The sequence below is a fragment of the Heptranchias perlo genome, chromosome 19 (assembly GCF_035084215.1).
Source record: "Heptranchias perlo isolate sHepPer1 chromosome 19, sHepPer1.hap1, whole genome shotgun sequence".
NCBI classification, from domain to species: domain Eukaryota; kingdom Metazoa; phylum Chordata; class Chondrichthyes; order Hexanchiformes; family Hexanchidae; genus Heptranchias; species Heptranchias perlo.
In genome coordinates this window covers 8,225,164-8,241,338 of record NC_090343.1, presented here as the reverse complement: position 1 = coordinate 8,241,338, position 16,175 = coordinate 8,225,164, and positions in this window count along the sequence as shown.

Here is a 16,175-nt window from a genome sequence, read left to right as displayed (position 1 = left end):
TGAATAGTAGAGAATGGGAAGAAATGCAAGAATGTAAAATTAGTTAAATCTAAATCATTCCACAGTAAGAAAGGACTTGCATTTATATAGTGTCTTTCACAACCTCAGGATGTCTCAAAGCGCTTTACAGCTAATGAAGCACTTTTGAAGTGTGGTTACTTGTAGGGAATGTAGGATAACACTGCAGACAATTTGCATACAGCAAGTTCCCACAAAAAGCAATGAGATAAATTACCTGATAATCTGTTTTAGTGATGTTGGTTGAGGGTTAAATATTGGCCAGGACACCCCTGCTCTTCTTCGAAATAGTGGCTATGGGATCTTTTATTTCCACCTGAGGGGGCAGACGGGACCTCGGTTTAACTTCTCATTCAAAAGACAGCGCCTCCGACAGTGCAGCACCCCCTCAGTACTGCACTGCAGTATCAGCCTGGCTTATGCACCCAAGGAACTGTAATGGGACTTAGACACAACCACAACTTTCTGACTCAGAAGCAAGAGTGCTACCAACTGAGCCACAGCTGACACCTAAAGTAACCCTCCACTTCAGGGTGGTGCTAAATATATCCACATTTAACAGATAGAGATGATCTGATCAGAAAGCTACTGCAGTAACTTGATAAGGGTGTTTAAAATCATGAAAGGAAGGGACAGAGTGGTTAGAAATAGATTGTTACCAGTAGTTGAGGGGTCTGGAACGAGGAGACGTAGATATAATAACAAGAACAGCTTGCATTTGTAGAGCACCTTTAATGTAGAAAAATGTCCCAAGGCACTTCACAGAGGTGTAATCAGTCAAAAATGGGCACCGAGACAAAGAAGGAGATATTGGGAAGGGTGACCCAAAGCTTGGTTAAAGAGATGGGATTTAAGGAGGGGCTTCCAGGAGGAGATGGAGGTGCAGAGGCTGAGAGATTTAGGGAGGGAAATCCAGAGCTGAAGGAAGGGAGGGATGTACAAGTGGTCAGAGTCGGAGGAATGGTTCGGAGAGTTTATGGAGGGGGGTGAGGGGGGTGGTTCTAGGGCTGGAGTAGGTTACAGAGATAGGGGCAAGACCGTGAAGGGATTTAGACAAAATGATGAGAATTTCAAACTAGAGGCTTTGGAGCATCAGGAACCAATGTGGTCAGCAAGCACAGGGATGATGGATGAGCAGGACTTGGTATGGGATAAGGTACAAGCAGCAGAGTTTTAGATGAGCTGTAGTTTACAGAACCTGGAGGATGCGAGGCTGGTCAGGAGAGCATTGGAATACTTAATGTCTGGAGGAAGATTAAATGTAGGAGATTTAGGACAGGGAGCAGGAGAAACTTTTTTTATGCAGAGGGTTGTGAGGTTGTGGAATGCATTACTGGAGTTAGTGATTGAAGCAGAGACCATGTCAATATTTAATAATGGATTAGATGGGTGGTTGAACAAAGGGAGGATAATAACAATAAAAACTTGCATTTATATAGCGCCTTTAGCATCGTGAAAATCCCAAGGCGTTTCGCAGGAGCATTATCAAACAAAATTTAACACCGAGCCACATAAGGAAATATTAGGTTTTAAGGAGTGTCTTAAAGGAGGAGAGAGAGAGGTAGAGAGACAGAGAGGTTTAGGAAGGGAATTCCAGAGCTTAGGGCCTAGGCAGCTGAAGGCACTGCCACCAATGGTGGAACAATGAAAATCGGGGATGGGCAAGAGGCCAGAATTGGAGGAGCACAGAGATCTCGGAGGGTTGTAGGGCTGGGGGAGGTTACAGATATAAGGAGAGGCAAGGCCATGGGATGAGAATTTTTAAATTGAGGCGCGCTGGACCGGGAGCCAGTGTAGGTCAGTGAGCACAGGGGTGATGGGTGAACTGGACTTGGTACGAGTTAGGATACGGGCAGCAGAGTTTTGAATGAGCTCAAGTTTATGGAGGGTGAAAGATGGGAGGCTGGCCAGGAGAGCATTGGAATAGTCAAGTCTAAAGGTAACAAAGGCATGGATGACAGGGATACGGGAACAGTCGGGGCACATGCAATTAGTTAACTGCTCGTTTGGATGATGAACACCAAGATGGGACTGTTTGAAACGAACAGCCTGTATCCATGTTGTCATTTCTATGTAATTCTATGGAATTCCTGCATTGGCAGCTTGACTCAGTTGGCAACACTCCCACCTCTGAGTCAGACATTTGTGAGGTCTAAGCCCCAGTCCAGGACTTGAGCATATAATCTATCTAGGCTCACACTTCAATGCAGTAGTCAGGGCGTACCATCGCCTGAGACTATTTGAAGAGGAGCAGAGAAGTGTCCTGGGCGCATTGTTCCCTCGACCAACACCACCAGAAACAGATCATGCAGCCATTTACGCCATTGCTGGAACCTTGCTACGTAGCTACCGTGCTTGTTTAACCAAGAACAATGGCCCAGAATTTGCTGTAGCCAAGCAATAAACAGCCCCCGCCAGTAGTTAGATTTTCCCTTGCCCGTTTAATCTCCATGATATTTTGTGCTGTAAGTTGCTGGAAGTGGGAGATGGAGACAGCGGGGCTCCCCCTACAAGGCATCTGGGACCTGAGCGAACAGGGCAAGCAACTGTGTATCTCCTTAACCAATCAGATTGAAGGATTATGAAATGAACAGCGCCAGGACTGGGAAGAAAGTGTAAATTAGAGTAGGTTAATTCAATGTCAAATCAGGTACAGAAAGAGAAATAAAGAGAGGGAAAGAAAGACTGGATTAAGAGAGGGCAAGAAAAGAGACAGAAAGAAAAAGTTAAAAAAATGTAATTTAAATTTTTTTTAAAAAAATCTCCAACAATTAAAACCTGGAGGAATGAGACTCAACACTTGTAATAGTTAATTTTCAGTGCCAGAGAGGTTGACTGGCAGTAATTAACGCTTACCACGTCGTTAAAGGGGTACTTAGACTTGAAATGACTTGACTTAACTTTCCGTGGCGAGTTTAGATTGTATCTACTGCAAAAATACAGCAACTTCATGCCATTCAATGCATTTCAATGGTGAGGCAGACAGCGAGATACCATCTTTGCGAAGCTAAGGGCAGAGCGGAGCATCTCAGACAGCAACCTTTGGATTTCCATGTTTAACTGCCCTCGCCTGAAGTTGCTGTACAATTTGCGCATAAATAACGTTAGCCTTACTGTTATTATGACAGCAAATTCTGGGCCAATGGCTTCACTTCAACATAATTCATTACATGGACGGTGCTTTGGTGCATTTCTGAGAGATGTGTGACGGTGCTACATAAATTCAAGCTTTATCTTTTACTCTGTCAGTGATCAGCTGCAGTAACTGCTGCAGTGTGACAAAGATTTGAATATTGATATCCCAGTAACTTTAAAGAGTTACCTTTTGGAAACTGTGATTCTCTATACCCCATAACTCTGCCCTCCAGTATTTCTAAAACCATCTTGTAACAGTCAGTACAAAATCAAACAGTCCCACTGAGTCACTGTTACCACCATCATCCTTTTCTCATTCCTGTACACATACTGTTGTCTCTCGTTGCTGCCTTGCGCCTGTATGTAACGCTGATGATCAGAGGCCGTCTGGAAAAAGAAATTTGTCTCGAATTTTCCATTCAGTGACGTCATGAAATCCTGCTCCAGTGAGTGCCTAACATCAGCATTACAGCTGCTGACCTTCTATCAATCCTCTGCTTCTGTATGACTCTCCATCTATATTTCTATCTGTCTTTGGTTTCTTGCCTGTATCTGCGTGTTTGTATCTCTATATTGCTGTCTGGGGGGTAATTTTAACCTAGCTGGCCAGGCGGGAACCCCACGGGATTGGGTGGAATGGCGGTTTTACACTCCGCCCGTATCGCTCTCCGTTGACTTCAGTGGGTGAGTAAATTCAGGCGGGGTGTAAAACCAACATTGCACCCGATCCTATCAGTCTCCCGATGAGCGGGTTAGGTTAAAATTGCCCCCTCTGTCCCTGCATCTCTGGATCTGCATCTGTCTCTTTCTATCTGCCATTGTTTCTCTGCCTGATTTTATGTCATTGTCTGTTTCTCTGTGTCTATGTTTGCTCCCATCTTTCTAGCTCACTATCGTTATCTATCTCTGTACTTTTGTCTCTATCTCTACAGTGGTACTTTTAAGAAACTGTTCTCTCAGTGGGGAGTCTTGTCTGCTGGGAGCACATATCGGGAATTCGAGCAAGCACTCCCCACGATTTCTGTCTTTTAAATGGAATAACATCATGGGAAGCGAGTGCCTGAATTCCTGATATATGGTCCCAGTGGACAAAGGCTCCCACTAGCAGGACAATTTCATAAATATTATGTTTCTCTATCTATCGTTCTATCTCTGTTTAGTTTCTCTGTTTTTGTCTCCACTTCTAATACTGTCTGTCTCCCTGTTTCTGCTGCTCTCTCTTTCTATTTCTCGATCTCTGTCATAGGAATGTGGGGATGTACAGGGCCAGAAAAGACCACTGTGGGCAGTTTGGCTGGTCTAGGAAATATCATATCCCATGATATCTCTCATACTCCTCCATCAAATCTCTCCCTGAGTACATATCCAACTCTTGCATTTACTGATATGATCTGCCCCCCACTGCCTCCCTTGGCAGTCCATTCCATCTTTTGGATGAGATGTTAAACCAAGGACCCCTCTGCCCTCTCAGGTGGATGTAAAAGATCCCATGACATTATTCGAAGAAAAGCAGGGGAGTTCTCCCCGGAGTCCTGGCCAATATTTAGGCGGAACAAGCTCGAGGGGCTGAATGGCCTACTCCTTTTCCTATGTTCCATACATTCACCACCCTTTGCATTGAGTAATTAAATCTAAACTGTCCTTTCACTCTTCTTCCAAGTTTGAGGATATGCCCTCAGTCATTTCTCTCTCTATCGCTGTGACTCTGTCTGTCTATGTTTCTGTCTCTCTGTTATATGTCAGTTTTTCTCTCTTGATATTCTAAGTAACTCAGTGAATATAGTAACTCCGCACAAGGAATAACATGTGGCTTGAGGCATGTTAAAGGACTTGATGCAACTTAGGAGTTCTAACGACATTGTGCGTTATGCAATCATTAGACTCCTCAGATTGTGTTACATGCTTAAACACAATCCCAGCCATCAGTTATTTTTAACTGTATCTTCCCTTTCAGCTCAGCAGCTTTGAGCTATGATTTTGTATCTTTGCCACAATTAAGTATTTCCCCTTTAGGTGCTTCTCTTCCATCTCACCAGTGTTTGTCCTTCATGTTTGTATCTTCTGCCACTGAGCTGTGCTGGAGAATCCGGTATCTTCTTACAATTGGTCTGAGAGGGAAATGTCGGACAGCAGAGCATTAAAAGGATGGACTCAGCTCCATAGTGCCTGGCTGTGACATGACTGTAGCACCATCAGTGTTCACAATGTTGGTTGGGAATAACACAGGCATAGAGAATCAGGCTGAAAGAGTGAGCCACTATCTCCCCTAGTGGCTCAGCATTAATGACCATGAGTAACTAGTACCTAGAACGACAAGGCGGCAGGCGCATGGGAAAACCATCACCTCCGAGTTCCCCTCTAAGTCACACAGTATCCTGACTTGGACGTACATCGGCCGTTCCTTCATCGTTGCTGGGTCAAAATCCTGGAACTCCCTACCTAAAAGCATTGAGGGGGTACCTTCACCACTTGGACTGCAGCTGTTCAAGAAGGCGACTCACCACCACCTTCTCAAGGGCAACTAGGGATGGACAATAAATGCTGGCCAGACAAACAGGAAGGTCTTAGATTTGATCCTCGGCCTAGCTGTTCCTCAACCAGGATAGTGGAGGTCTAGAATTGTCTTCAGCGCCACGGTTCCAGATTGTTAAACAATGACCTCTGCACGTTTATGGATATTAGATGAGAAAGGAAGCAACTGAAAGAGAAAAGAAAACAAGAAAATGAAAGAGAGAGGAAAAGCAATACAACAGCAGCAACAACAACAACTTGCATTTATATAGTGCCTTTAATGTGGTAAAATGTCCCAAGGCGCTTTACAGGAGCGTTAACAAAATTTTGACACTGAGCCACATACAGAGATATTAGGACAGGAAACCAAAAGTTTGATCAAAGAAGTAGGTTTTAAGGGGCAACTCAAAGGAGTACAGTTCTGGTCACCCTATTATAGAAAGGATATTATTAAACTAGAAAGAGTGCAGAAAAGATTTACTAGGATGCTACCGGGACTTGATGGTTTGACTTATAGGGAGAGGTTGGATAGACTGAGACTTTTTGCCCTGGAGAGTAGGAGGTTTAGCGGTGATCTTATAGAAGTCTATAAAATAATGAGGGGCATAGATAAGGTAGATAGTCAAAATCTTTTCCCAAAGGTAGGGGAGTCTATAACGAGGGGGCATAGATTTAAGGTGAGAGGGGAGAGATACAAAAGGGTCCAGAGGGGCAATTTTTTCACTCAAAGGGTGGTGAGTGTCTGGAACGAGCTGCCAGAGGCAGTAGTAGAGATGGGTACAATTCTGTCTTTTAAAAAGCATTTGGACAGTTACATGGGTAAGATGGGTATAGAGGGATATGGGCCAAGTGCAGGCAATTGGGACTAGCTTAGTGGTATAAACTGGGCGACATGGACATGTTGGGCCGAAGGGCCTGTTTCCATGTTGTAAACTTCTATGATTCTAAAGGAGGAAAGAAAGAGGGGCGGAGAGGTTTAGGGAGGGAATTCCAGAGCTTAGGGCCTAGGCAGCTGAAGGCACGGCCGCCAGTGGTGCAGCAGTGATAATCGGGGATGTGCAAGAGGCCCAGAATTGGAGGAGCGCAGAGATCTCGAAGCGTTGTAGGGCCGGAGGAGGTTACAGAGATAGAGAGAGAAAGAGAGAGAGAGACACGAGGCCATGGAGGGATTTGGAAACAAGAATGAGAATTTTAAAATCGAGGTATTGCTGGACCGGGAGCCAATGTAGGTCAGCGAGCACAGGGGTGATGGGTGAACAGGACTTGGTACAAGTTAGGAATAAGGCAGCAGAGTTTTGGATGAGCTCAAGTTTACGGAGGGTGCAAGGTGGGAGGCCAGCCAGGAGAGTATTGGAATAGTCGAGTAACAAAAGCGTGCAAAGAAAGAAAGATTTAAAAAAGAGAAAGAAAAAAAGTGAAGGTGAATAAGGAAAGACAGGAAATAAGAGGAAAGATTAATAGTACTGCTGTTTCCTGGGGGTTAAGTTACAACAGGGTCCTAAAGAACTGCTCCTTCTCTGGCGTTTATCATTTTTCACGCAAGCAGAGAGACATTTGAAGGAGGAGGATCAGATTCCAGACGTGCCGAGTTTGTTTTCATTCCCTATTTTTACTCAGCATCAAAGGTCTGAATTTTATATACAAAAAGCTGTAAGGAAATGCTACTTAACACCATGTCGACCCACATTTAAACCTGATATTACTGACGAAACACTGATATTTTTGCACCGAAGTAATGTAGGATTTTTAGATGTTCTCTCGCCTAAAGTTAGGAACCCGCACTGGAGTACTGGTTACCCTGCAGTACCTCACACAACTAACCATTCTTCATGAATGATCAGAAAACCAAGGCCTCAGTGTCTATTCGGCCATGAAAAGCATCACAACTGAGCCCAGCAATGTCTACATCTGTCACCCGCGCACACGTATTTTCCGGCAGGATCATTGGATAGCAATCTGGATCAGGATAGTATGGTAAAATGCTATATATTGTATAGTACGGTATAGTAGAATGCTATATATAGTATAGTATTGTATATTAGATTGCTATATATTGTATAGTATGGTATAGTAGAATGCTATAAATTGTATAGTATAGAAAGCTATATATAGTGTAGTAGTGTATAGTAGAATGCTATATATTGTATAGTATGGTATAGTAGAATGCTATATATTGTATAGTATAGTTTGGTGGAATGCTATATATAGTATAGTATAGTATAGTATATTAGAATGCTATATATTGTACAGTATAGTAGAATGCTATATATAGTATAGTACAGTATAGTAGAATGCTGTATATTGTATAGTATAGTTTGGTGGAATGCTATATATAGTATAGTATAGTATAGTATATTAGAATGCTATATATTGTACAGTATAGTAGAATGCTATATATAGTATAGTACAGTATAGTAGAATGCTGTATATTGTATAGTATAGTTTGGTGGAATGCTATATATAGTATAGTATAGTATAGTATATTAGAATGCTATATACTGTACAGTATAGTAGAATGCTATATATAGTATAGTACAGTATAGTAGAATGCTATACATTGTATAGTATAGTTTGGTAGAATGCTATATATTGTATAGCATAGCACTGTATAGTATAGTATAGTAGAACGCTATATATTGTATAGTATAGTATATTAGAATGCTATATATAGTATAGTATAGTATATTAGAATGCTATATATTGCATAGTATAGTATAGTAGAATGCTATATATAGTATAGTATAGTATATTAGAATGCTATATATTGCATAGTATAGTATAGTAGAATGCTATATATTGCATAGTATAGTATAGTAGAATGCTATATATAGTATAGTATAGTATAGTATAGTAGAATGCTATATATTGTATAGTATAGTAGAATGCTATATATTGTATAATATGGCATAGTAGAATGCTATATATAGTATAGTATATTATAGTATAGTATAGTAGAATGCTATATATTGTATAGTATAGTAGAATGCTATATATTGTATAGTATGGTATAGTAGAATGCTATATATTGTATAGTATAGTAGAATGCTATATATTGTATAGTACGGTATAGTAGAATGCTATATATTGTACAGTATAGTAGAATGCTATATATTGTATAGTACGGTATAGTAGAATGCTATATATTGTATAGTATAGTAGAATGCTATATATTGTATAGTACGGTATAGTAGAATGCTATATATTGTATAGTATAGTATATTAGAATGCTATATATAGTATAGTACAGTATAGTAGAATGCTATATATTGTATAGTACGGTATAGTAGAATGCTATATATTTTATAGTATAGTAGAATGCTATATATTGTATAGTACGGTATAGTAGAATGCTATATATTGTATAGTATAGTAGAATGCTATATATTGTATAGTACGGTATAGTAGAATGCTATATATTGTATAGTATAGTATATTATAATGCTATATATAGTATAGTACAGTATAGTAGAATGCTATATATTGTATAGTACGGTATAGTAGAATGCTATATATTGTATAGTACGGTATAGTAGAATGCTATATATTGTATAGTATAGTATATTAGAATGCTATATATAGTATAGTACAGTATAGTAGAATGCTATATATTGTATAGTACGGTATAGTAGAATGCTATATATTGTATAGTATAGTATAGTAGAATGGCAATGTCCTCTTTAGCATGTAACTTCGCTACTTAAATAACACTGTCTCCATTTATTTATAATATTTGGAATTTTAATTTGTACAGGGGAAAGGGACCGTTAAAATGAGAAGGAGGAAACATTTGCAGGGTTATGGGGAAAGAGCAGGGGAGTGGGACTAATCCGACAGCTCTTTCAAAGAGCCGGCATGGTCACAATGGTCCGAATGGCCTCCTTCTGTGCTGTATGATTCTGTAGGAGCCCTGGCTAATTACTTTCCCCTCAATACCCCAGGACCAAGGCCAGTTGTACCATCTAAATCGCTGCCAGGTTTGAGAGCAGATAAATCAGCTAAGGCCAGGGATCAAACTTGGGACCTCTGTTGTCCAAGCGGCTCAGTACCACATCAGGATTACATTTACAAACAGTTATTAGGAAAGCCAAGTAGTATCTATTGAAAGTTAGCAGAATTTCCCCTCACTGGCATGAGCAAGAATGTTTGCACATGAAACTAATACGTAAATCGATACATTTACACAAATGAGGTTGACCACCATACTTGCTCTATCTTCACAAGTAGCTGAACGATTGCTATGAATGTCCTTTAAGAATGTGCAGTCTACTTGTGCGACTCACTGATGCAATACTATGCTCCACTGCAGAGTGGTGGATATGCACCTTAGCAGGTTGGTCTAGAGGGGAGAAATGCACAGATTGGAGATGAATCAATTCCCCATTGGAGGCTAAAGAGGGAAAATATGAGCACGAGTCATCCAGTGGCCAGTTACTGCTCTGGTTTTTCACAATACTTTTTTTTCTTGTGCAAGTGGCTTGATGCAGTTTCCTTAAGCAGGCCACGTCTCTTATGAACTGAAACCTGCATTTTTACTCTCTGCCATACTGACTTAATGTAGGCCCAGGTCTAACCATTAACCCCAACCACTATACATTTCTTACTGGAGAGCATGTAGGATTCCTGCCATGCCTCTGGAAGGTAGAAGATTTTCATGACTCCAGACCACTTTGTGCAGGTTAAAGTACTGATTGGATTTATTTACAATTGTAAATGATCCACAGAAGCAAAAGAAAAATGGAACAAAATATTAAACAGCACATTGCTTGTATAATACAAATGGAAATGGTCCACAATAAAGAAAGGAAAGAAAGAACTTGCATTTATATAGCACCTTTCACGACCTCAGGACGTCCCAAAGTGTTTTACAGCCAATGAAGTACTTTTGAAGTGTAGTCACTGATGTAATGTAGGAAGCGCGGCAGCCAATTTTGCGCACAGCAAGCTCCCACAAACAGCAATGATATTATGACCAGAAAATCTGTTTTTAGTGACGTTGGTTGAGGGATAAATGTTGGCCAGGACACCGGGGAGAACTCCCCTGCTCTTCTTTGAAATAGTGCAGAGTTATTGCTGTGTTTGGACGCATAGACCTACCAAGACACAATTTCTATATTTGTCACAAAGACATTTTCACCAACTTCCTCGCAGCTGGTATAAAGAGAGGCTCAAGCAGAGGCATGAGAACAGATTTTGCAGGCCAGATCTCTTCCTGTTAGGGGGAGCAGGAATTATTCCTTAACCTCAGTGGTGTACATTTCGATGGCTGGTTCATGATCATCACTGGAAAAGTTTTTAGTAGCTGATCTCCTGCATGGCTGTCCTATCATCTCTGGGATCACATTGTGGTGGAGACCAGGTGACAGGACAGAGCGATTCATATTCATACATAGAGGGAGAAAGTGAATAGATAGATAGATAGACACGATAGAAGAGATAGGAGAGGTAAGTAAAACAGAGAAATGAAGGCATAGCAAGATAGGTAGAATCTAACCCGTGATAGGCAATAATCGTTTTGAGAAATGAAAATAAATTTGACAGGTTCTTTAAAAAGAAAACTTTATAATAGTTAATTGTGCTTGAATTTGTTTCTCTTTTTTTTTGTGTGTGTCTAGAAATTTTACTTTGGAAATTAACCTGAGTTTCACCCCGGCTGGGGTCCACCGCCTTATTCCGGCAGGGGAGTTGGAGATTCTTGAAGCTAAGCCAGGAACGAGCTGCCCTGCCTGACCAGGCCGTGTTTGTATTGTCTGAATTCCTCCAGCAGCACAGGGGAATACAGAGTTTCCCCTGCATTTAAAACAAACATTTACAATAGCTGCTGTGTATCTGCTCCCCCCGCCCACCCCCATCTCCGACCAACTCAACTTGTCCTTCTGCCAGACACAGACCCTTTTCTCTCTCTCTTTCTCCCTTCTGAGCAAAAAAAAAAGGTCGTAAAACCTCGGAAGCTGAACGTCAGAATTCTTTCAGAGTGCGTGTCTAAAAGCCATTAATAATGCATCAGGAGCAGGTTAAAACAGGAGTCAGAGCTGCTGTCATTGTTAAAGGTGGAAGACCGATGACATTAATGCCTGTCCGGTGGAAGCTTGCCGTTTTAAGAAGCATGATATAATGCAGTGGATTGCTTCCTGCAACCTGATTGACTTGAGGGTGGCTGTGTGTGTGTGTGTGTGTGTGTTTATGTTATAATGAACTCCACATTTAACAGCTAGTTACTTCGCATGTACTCGGGAGAGAGATCCATTTGAACACAAAACAGACTCGTTTAATCTCACTCATTTCTTTATTTTATGCTTTTTAAATTTTGTTATTGTTTAAAATTGCATTCGTCAAGTTGAAAGGATACCAGCGCTGGAGGAGTGGGCCGTTCTCTCCACCTCTTAGCGTTCCTGCCACTTCCATAAGTTTTTCTTCAGAGTGGGAAATTTAAACACGCAGAAAGTTTATTGACATTTTCCGTGTGCATTTTAAAAAAAATATTGGAATTCACAAGTGACTCGCAAATGTTGGTGCTCCCTCAATGTCAGTATCAGTACACCATGGGTTAAATACAAGGGTAAAACTCCTTCTCTACAATGCCCCAACAAAATGCCCCAACAAATTATCTTGGGTCTGGAGTTTCCTCCAATCCAGAGACACTCGTAATCTGGGTGCAAACCAATTACGTGGCTTAAAAGATCGCGGAATTTTGGGGGTAAGTGAGTTACATGTGCAACTGCAATATGTCAAAGTCATCTCGATCTTTTACGTCCGTCCATCAAACCTTCTGTTCGATCGAATCTCTGCCCACAAATCTGGCCGTGCCCTCAGTCCTGAAACACGAGTATCCTCCAATTGTCATTGTTCAGGGGGTCTCTCAACGTTGCAACCAAATTTTCAGGCGCAACAGGAAAAAAAGTAATTCTTCTGATGTTTTATTGCAATTTTATTGATCGGCTTTTTAAAATTTACCCTCACTGAGACCTGCTCTGTATTTTCTGTTTCTGTGGATGCATTTTTATGGCTTCAGTATAAGTCACATTAACAATTGAAAAGCTTCCCTGATTGCAGGTTCTTAAACATGCTGTGCCTGATGTGCATGAATGATGGTTAAATGAGTTGAAACTTAAATTTTCATACTTAAGGAAGAAATATACTAGTGTGGGTTCTGCGCTTTCCTTGGGCCTTGATTGTTTATGCCCATTTACGTCCATTTTAAGTTCGGGCGTATTCTAATGAGATTTTGAGGATACTTGGGCGTAAAAGATCCCATGAAACTATTTCAAAAAAGAGCAGGGGAATTCTCATGGTGTCCTGGCCAACATTTATCCTTCAACCAACATCACTAAAATAGGTCATTTTTCTAATTTCTGTACGTGGGACCTTGCTGTGCGCAAATTGGCTGCAGTGTTTCACTACATAACAGTAGTGATTACACTTCAAAAGTACTTCATTGCTATGAAACACTTTGGCATGTTGTGAAGGTGTTATGTAAATGAAAGTTCTTTCTACCTTTATGATAGTGAGCTGGCACCAGAAACGGCATGCTATTAGAATATTAGCATTCTGGTTGGATTTACATCAGTTGTTAACCATTCAGGACTGTAGGTGAATATCAGCTCCTCTGAGTCATTAAAAGAGCCATTTGTTTTACTTTGCAATTATCATAGAACATACAGCACAGAAGGAGGTCATTCGGCCCATCGTGCCTGTGCCGGCTCTTTGAAAGAGTGATCCAATTAGTCCCACTCCCCGGCTCTTTCCCCATCCTCAAAATCTCTGCAAATTTTTCCTTGTCAAGTATTTATCCAATTTTCTTTTGAAAGTTACTATTGAATCTGCTTCCACCGCCCATTCAGGCAGTGCATTCCAGATCAGAACTCGCTGCGTAAAGGAAATTCTCTTCATCAATTAAAATGGCATTTTTGAAGTTTGGGGCTAGGATTGCGATAATAAGGCTACTTTTTACTCAAGTAATTTTAGTACTGCAATAGCAGTATTCATTTCAGTGACATGGAAGATGAGCCGAAAGCTTACGGAATTGTCTAGCACAGGAAGGCAGTCATTTTCTGACCTGGAAGCAGTCTAAGGGTTAATCCCTTCAGGAACTGTCCCTCTAGATTGGAAAATTGCACATGTCACTCCGCTTTTTAAGAAAGGAGAGAGAGGGAAACCGGGGAATTATAGACCAGTTAGCCTAACATCTGTTGTGGGGAAATTGCTGGAATCTATAATTAAGGATAGGGTGACAGAACACCTCGAGAATTTTCAGTTAATCAGAGAGCGCCAGCATGGATTTGTGAAAGGTAGGTCATGCCTGACAAATCTGATTGAATTTTTTGAAGAGGTGACTAAAGTAGTGGACAGGGGAATGTCAATGGATGTTATTTATATGGACTTCCAGAAGGCATTTGATAAGGTCCCATATAAGAGACTGTTAGCTAAGTTAGAAGCCCATGGAATCGAGGGAAAAGTACGGACTTGGTTAGGAAGTTGGTTGAGCGAAAGGCGACAGAGAGCAGGGATAATGGGTAAGTACTCACATTGGCAGGATGTGACTAGTGGAGTCCCGCAGGGATCTGTCTTGGGGCCTCAATTATTCACAATATTTATTAACAACTTAGATGAAGGCATAGAAAGATCACTCTTTCTAAGTTTGCCGATGACACAAAGATTGGTGGCATTGTAAGCAGTGTAGATGAAAACATAAAATTACAAAACGATATTGATAGATTAGGTGAATGGGCAAAACTGTGGCAAATGGAATTCAATGTAGACAAATGTGAGGTCATCCACTTTGGATCAAAAAAGGATAGAACAGGGTACTTTCTAAATGGTAAAAAGTTAAAAACAGTGGATGTCCAAAGGGATTTAGGGGTTCAGGTACATAGATCATTGAAGTGTCATGAACAGGTGCAGAAAATAATCAATAAGGCTAATGGAATGCTGGCCTTTATATCTAGAGGACTGGAGTACAAGGGGGCAGAAGTTATGCTGCAGCTATACAAAACCCTGGTTAGACTGCACCTGGAGTACTGTGAGCAGTTCTGGGCACCGCACCTTCGGAAGGACATATTGGCTTTGGAGGGAGTGCAGCGTAGGTTTACTAGAATGATACCCGGACTTCAAGGGTTAAGTTATGAGGAGAGATTACACAAATTGGGGTTGTATTCGCTAGAGTTTAGAAGGTTAAGGGGTGATCTGATCGAAGTTTATAAGATATTAAGGGGAACGGATAGGGTGGATCGAGAGAAACTATTTCCGCTGGTTGGGGATTCTAGGAGTAGGGGGCACAGTCTAAAAATTAGAGCCAGACCTTTCAGGAGTGAGATTAGAAAACATTTCTACACACAAAGGGTGGTAGAAGTTTGGAACTCTCTTCTGCAAACGGCAATTGATACTAGCTCAATTGCTAAATTTAAATCTGAGATAGATAGCTTTTTGGCAACCAAAGGTATTTAGGGATATGGGCCAAAGGCAGGTATATGGAGTTAGATCACAGATCAGCCATGATCTTATCAAATGGCGGAGCAGGCACGAGGGGCTGAATGGCCTACTCCTGTTCCTATGTTCCTATGTTCCTAATCCCAATATCAAAATTATACCTTCAAGTGACCCACCGTGACATTTCCATTTCCCACTGCAGCTAATCCTTGTGTTTTCTCTGACTGAGACTGCCTGTGCCAATCAGTGCCAATCAGTGCCAAAATATGGGCAGTTTTATGCCATGTGCTCACATTTACTTGGAACTCTGCTGGCTCTGTGCCAAACCCATCCCTAACAACAACAACAACACCTTGCGTTTATATCGCGTCTTTAACGTAGCAAAACGTCCCAAGGCGCTTCACAGGAGTGTGATCAGACAAAATTTGACAACAAGCCACATAAGGAGGTATTAGGACAGGTGACCAAAAGCTTGGTCAAAGAGGTAGGTTTTAAGGAACATCCTAAAGGAGGAGAGAGAGGTAGAGAGGCAGAGAGGTTTAAGGAGGGAATTCCAGAGCTTAGGACCTAGGCAGCTGAAGGTTGTTTACACTAGAGCTATAGAGTTGGTGCAAAATGGCTTTGCTTCGCTCTGGCTCAGCAGTTATAGTGTACATGCAACCTGACTCAGGGCCCCAACCTAACACCGGAATGAAGTGGAGTGAGATTCCCTGGAGAAGGGAGTCTTGTTCTGCTTTGACTTGGAATCCAGATGAGTCTCAACACCAGATTTACACTGCAAGCTTAGCATCATTATGACGCCCTTACAGCCAACAGTCTGGGCTGAATTCAAACATCGGTCCCAGAGGTGAAAGTTCTGTGTGCTAACCCCCAGGGGTGAAAGGTCAGTGCATTGTCCCACCTCTGCTACCCAGTGGTTCATTGCTATCAATTCTGCTGACAACGCGAATAGCAATAGCAACATCAGAAGACAACAGAGACAAGGAAATCTCCTGATTAAAAGATTATTGTGATTACAAGGGCAGAGTTGGGGAGGAGAGAGAAGGGGTAATGCCTTTGCTAAGTACCTTCTCCCAGCCAAGCATCCT